General features: G+C 40.7%; 1 protein-coding gene across 32 annotated transcripts in view; it reads left to right on the top strand.

Annotated features, from left to right (window-relative positions):
• Nucleotides 1–1,688, top strand: part of RBFOX1 (RNA binding fox-1 homolog 1) — a 597,988-nt gene extending 596,300 nt beyond the window's left edge. For all 32 annotated transcript variants that reach the window (XM_071760528.1, XM_071760499.1, XM_071760502.1 and 29 more), the window contains one exon: nt 1–1,688. This exon is cut by the window's left edge. The gene's annotated coding sequence lies outside the window, so the exon portion shown is untranslated.
• The last annotated feature ends 4,522 nt before the right edge of the window (nt 1,689–6,210 follow it).

Below are 6,210 nucleotides of genomic sequence, written 5' to 3'. Positions count from 1 at the left end.
AAAAAAAAAAAAAAAAAAAAATGTATAAAATTTACATCCGTGCAGTGGAGTTGTTAAGTTCTAGAAATACACAGCCTATGATGCTTTAGATTTAGCCTAGTAGACCAACTGTTAGAGACAGACGTATCATTTTTATGGAATTATATGATAATCATATTCAGATTTATATAAGCATTTTACAAGTATTGCAATCATTGAGTAGAGATAATCATGGTATTTTCATCAGCTTGGTACTTTTTGAAACATGACTGTGTCGTGTAAACAACCTGCAATTTTTCAAGGCATGACAACTCGCCCCTGTTTCATTTTCAAACCAAGGTCATTTTTCTAAATATTGGGCCCAAGACAACTTTTCAACTGGGACAAAAAAAAAAGGGACCTTCTTCTGGCTGAGCAGTGGCTGGAGAAGGCTGCTTGGCAGGGGTTTGGCAGGAGCAGATGCCCAGGTGGAGGTTTCAAGCCTAGTTGAAAAATTGCAGTTTGTCTGTGCATATGTTTGGACTCTTTCCATGTTGTCCTGTTTACAAGTTAACCTAAGTTGGGGTGTTTGTCACGGGTCTTCTTGTTTTTGTATTTAAATAAATAAAGCAGGAAACTGTCTTGCTGCAGTTTTCCTGCAGGTAGTTATATCCTCATGTGTAACGTGCCTGCCTACTGGCAAGCACCTTAGTAAATGATCAACTCACCTGCTGTGAACCTGCCAACTTGCTATAACAACTCTGCTTTAAAAAGAAAAAAAAAAAAAAAAGTGTTTGTGATCAGGCTTTCTCTTTGTCATCGTATGTGCATGCAGTATGATCAGTTGAACAATAACCATCAATAAAGTTTCACAAGATTTGAAAACAAAGTTTCTGTAGCATTTATATCTAAGGATGAAAAATAAATTATCTTTAAAATTGAAAAAAAAAAAAAAAGAGAGAGAGAGAAAGAGACTATATTAATCAATGAAAAAAATGAGGCAGTAACATATATTTATACTGGTGAGGGAAAGAGCTGAAATTTATTAAGAGTTCAATCCCCACATTTATTATATAAGAGATACAAGACAAGCCTCCTATTAAAAAAAAAAAAAATGTAGTAAAAATACCTATATTTCATTTAAATACCACGATAAAAGCAACTTGAAAAAATGTTTACCAAATGGTAGGCTTCCAAGTGTGAAGGATACATCTTTTTTGGAATTGCACACACAAAATGTCTAATGTGGGGAATAACAGAATTTATTTGCAATTTTAACTTTCATGAGGTGGCTTTACAACTCCCACTCTCTGAATGATTATGTGGCATTTTAGTCTATTAAAATGTTCTTGAAAGGTTGAGGGTGCATATTAGAAAATATTTTGTTTATAAAGCTCCTACAGTACTTCTAGTAGTCATTTTAAAATGTATGTCTGAAATAGTTATGTAAGAAAAGCATTTGAAAATTTTTTACAATATATATTGGGAATGTTTTCACTTATATAAATAACTACTGATAATATGAATTATGAAAAAAATTATTACTACCATATGTGGAATATAGTGACTTCTGAACAGATTTAAAAAAAAAAAAAAACCAACACCCTACAAACCCAGAAAATGTGTATATCTGTCTTTAGAAATTAGTGTTTATATCACAACCGTGATTTGTGAATAAAGAAAAATGGTTTGTAATATCAAAATAAAAGCTTAGTCTGAAAAGGTAAAAAGATGGTGGTGTTCAAAGTCATTTTGCTTTTCCTTTTGCCTGTCTTGGTGGAAGTGCTCTCTGCAGCCACACCAGCTGCCAGGGTGCAGGGGTTTTGGGGCTGGAAGATTTTGGGGGGTTGGATATGGGGGTTGGGAGCCTGCTGGGCAGAGATTGTGTGAGAATGGGAGGGGGGCAATAGTCTCAGCCACGGGACCAAGCAGAAAATAACTTGCTTTTGAGCCAGAAGATAACTTGTGTTCGTAGGAAGGAAATAAAAGGCATCTCCCAAACTGCATGAAAACAGGGTGTTTCACCTGAGAAGAGCACAAAAATCCCTCTGAGCTGCATCTGACCTCTGAGAGAGAAGGTGGCTGTAGGTGCTCAGCCAGGTGCTGCCTTCTCTTTAGCTCTTTTCCATGGACAGCTTCTACATCTGGGCTCCTGCAGGTATAGTGGAAGAAGGGAAGATAACTCTGTTCTGGAAGGCTCCTTGTCCTACAAGGTTTGTCCTACAAGTCAGAGCAAAGACCTGCTTATGGTCTAGACTAACCCACCAGTCAGGAAGGTCACGGTGGGGCTGGTTGGATTCGTGTGCCATTGATCATGTCACCTGCATGGCAACAGAATTATATGGCTTTTCTACCTGGGTTCCTCTTATATTGGCATTTAGCAGAGGACAAAAAGACATAAAGTATGGAAATACTGCATGTTCTGCAGTTTAGCAGGAAGTTTTGCTCTAAAAAATTCTTGGAACCTTCTAGGGGATTAAACCCTGATGTTTGGGATGGAGGGGAGGTATTATGCTATGCTTACTTTATGTCTTTATATAAAATATGAGCACTAAATGTTCCAGTGTAGTCTCCACACCATCCATGAGGGATATAGTGACAGTGTTCTCTTTGATGGCTGGCTGGAATGACAAAGGAAGTAATCCTGAATATGGTTACTTCATTTTCTTTCATGTTCTGGGAACTTTGTCTTCTTTCAGTTGCTGTTGTGCTGTACTGCAGTATTTTACCTGAAGTGTTTTTTTTTTTTGTTTTTTTTTTTCCACAAGTTTGACATGTTCTTATTGCCACGTTTTTTCAGTTTTACAGCACAGATGAGAAAAAAAAAACTGTTCAAATTATTTCCTCCCTAAAGGAGGAAAAAAATAAAAAAAAAAAATAAAAAAAAGCTACCTTGCTTCAGTGGGAAGAGAATATTTGAGTGGGAGATGAGATCAGAAGGGATACGCTGATTTTGGGAAGCCTTTGAAGAATTTATGAAAGTGTCATCAAAACCAGTCTTCTTACAAGTATTATAAAAATTTATCATAATGCTTTATTTATTGCTGAAGGGCATTGGTTTCACCTCACACTGTAACATGAGCTTTATGCCACATCTTTGCAGACAGAACTTGAGTCCTTACAACACCTAACTTGATTCATACATCCATGGAGATGTCTGCTTTTTGTCTGGAGGGGAAATTCTTCTCTGGCACCTTTTCTGCCTCTCCAGCACTTAATGTTTTGCGTGCCAGCAATTGTCTTGTGGCATGTCACAAGAAGCACAGGGGATATGAAAACCAGGTAGTACGTGCCACTATGTCATCAACTTGAACCTTTTAATGAGGTAAGACTGAGATGAAGCAAAGGATAAGAAGTATTTCTAGATCATAGAATCATAGAATCATAGAATCTTAGGGGTTGGAAGGGACCTCGAAAGATCATCCAGTCCAACCCCCCCTGCCAGAGCAGGGCCCCCTAGAGTACATCCCCTAGGAACGTGTCCAGGTGGGTTTTGAATGTCTCCAGTGAAGGAGACTCCACAACCCCCTGGGCAGCCTGTTCCAGGGCTCCGTCACCCTTACAGTAAAAAAATTTTTTCTGATATTCAACTTGAACCTCCTATGCTGCAATTTACACCCATTACCCCTTGTCCTATCACTGGTCACCACTGAGAAAAGCCTAACTCCATCTCCCTGACACTCACCCCTTACATATTTGAAAACATTGATGAGGTCACCTCTCAGTCTCCTTTTCTCCAAACTAAAGAGACCCAGCTCCCTCAGCCTTTCCTCATAAGGGAGATGTTCCACTCCCTTAATCATCTCAGTAGCTCTGCGCTGGACTCTTTCAAGCACTTCCCTGTCCTTCTTGAACTGAGGGGCCCAGAACTGGACACAATACTCCAGGTGCGGCCTCACCAATGCAGAATAGAGGGGGAGGAGAACCTCTCTTGACCTACTAACCACACCCTTTCTAATGCACCCCAGGATGCCATTGGCCTTCTTGGCCACAAGGGCACATTGCTGGCTCATGGTCATCCTCTTGTCTACCAGGACCCCCAGGTCTCTTTCACCTACACTGCTCTCCAGCAGGTCAGCCCCCAACCTATACTGGGACATCGTGGTGTTCTTCCCCAAATGCAAAACTCTACACTTCCCCTTGTTGAATTTCATCATGTTTCTCCCTGCCCAACTCTCCAGCCTGTCTAAGTCTCTCTGAATGGCAGCACAGCCTTCTGGTGTGTCAGCCACTCCTCCCAGCTTAGTGTCATCAGCAAACTTGCTGAGGGTACATTCTATACCCTCATCCAAGTCGTTGATGAAGATATTGAACAACACCGGTCCCAGTACCGACCCCTGAGGGACTCCACTAGTCACGCCCCTCCAACCAGATTCTGCCCCATTGACTACAACTCTCTGACTCCTTCCTTTCAACCAGTTCCTGATCCACCTCACTACCTGATCACCAAACCCATACTTGATCAACTTATCTACAAGGATGCTGTGAGAGACGGTGTCAAATGCTTTACTGAAATCAAGATAAACCACATCTACCGCTCTTCCATCATCTATCCACCTAGTAATTTCCTCATAGAAGGCTATGAGGTTAGTCAAACATGATTTACCCTTGATAAAACCATGCTGACTGCTCTTGATGACCCCCATGTCCTTGATATGCCTGGAGATAGTGACAAGAACAAGTTGTTCCATCACCTTTCCAGGGATGGAGGTGAGGCTGACCGGTCTATAGTTACCCGGGTCCTCCTTCTTGCCCTTCTTGTAGACTGGAGTGACATTTGCTATCCTCCAGTCCTCAGGCACCTCCCCAAGAGCTGGTCCTTGCTTTCTTCACTTGGAAAAGAAAGGTTTTAATGTCATACTGGTTTGTATTTTTGTGAGTACATTTCTTACATCCTCACAGAGGATGAATGTAAATGCAAGAGCAGTGGAGTTGAGACAGTCGTGTGAGTACCTGAGCACTTTTCACTGGCTGTAGGTAGCTAGGACATAACTTCTGCTACACACAAAGCAATGAAACATGCAGACTGCCCCTTCACAAAGAGCAGATACTTCAGACTTTATCCATGAAGGGTCCTGGAAACATCAGCATCATTTTAGGTGTCCAGTCAAGCAGCACACAGGACCAAGGTGTTCTGCTCAGCTGTGGTTTATTTAGCTTTCTGTGGTAGACGTGGTACTGTCAAACTTTTTACATTCCTTCTTGATGTCCTGCCAGGGTGCTTCAAGTAAGTTGTCTTGGTTTATGTGTTTTGCAGTTAGGGATACTAAGAATGAGAGTTTGGGGTGGAAGATGAAGCAGAGGTGACTGAAACTGTGTTCAAAGCACTTGCAAATGGATGTGGGAGACGTTTTTTTGAAATCTTATTTTGGCCCAACTTAATACAGTTGATAATCCAGTTTTCTTCCAATACCTTGCTGCCCTTTGGCATAGGGTCACATTTTTCTCAGTTTGTGTTAAAGACCTTTTATTTTACTTAAATAATTAGTCACAAAGAAACATTCAGTAGTCAGCTGTTTTGGACTCTACCCTGGGTTCCAGTCCTTGTTCTGCATCAAGCAGAGTGACAAGGTGCTTCCATGACCCCATTTTGCTTGCAGGGATGACAGGGAAGTGTCCCTTCTTTTTCCCTTGAGACAGGCTGGCTTGCTGTGGGCTCTTGATTCCAAAAAGAGATTTACAGCTGAAAATCCAAACTGGAGAAAAGCTTGTTGTGTTTAAGGTGCTTTACAGCTCTTCAGTCTGCTGCACCCCTAGCACTGCTCAGCTCAGTCTGCTTTGGTAGCTTTGATCTAGGCTGGGCAGCCTGCATGCCTAACCCATGCCATGATCCCATTGTTTTAGCAAAAGGCCCAGAAGTCAGGAGTTCAGTACATAGGAAAGCTGATAAATAAAACATCAGTGAAAGCTGAAATAATAATTTCATGAACATTATGAAAGGACAGTAAACCAAATGGTTCAGTCCCATGGATGATGTATAACATCTAAACAAATATGACAACTAATTAAGGATTAAGTTCTGCATTTTGGATGACAGGCCTTATGAAAATGAGCAGTTAGGTTATGTTGGGGAGAAAAAAAAAAAAAAAAGCTGCATTTTGCAAATGTCAGGCAGACAGCTCAGTAAGCAGAAAAGCTCAGTTATCCAATTAAAATAAATGTGCAGTGTTCTCAATATAAAGAGCTAAAGCATCCTTATGTTGAGGAGTTAAGATCCTGAAATATAAGTGGAGCAAAAAGTGCTCTCTATAA

The sequence above is a fragment of the Heliangelus exortis genome, chromosome 17 (genome assembly GCF_036169615.1).
Source record: "Heliangelus exortis chromosome 17, bHelExo1.hap1, whole genome shotgun sequence".
In the NCBI taxonomy this organism is placed as follows: domain Eukaryota; kingdom Metazoa; phylum Chordata; class Aves; order Apodiformes; family Trochilidae; genus Heliangelus; species Heliangelus exortis.
Note: the sequence above shows the minus strand (reverse complement) of the source record. Positions and strands in the feature narration are given on the sequence as shown.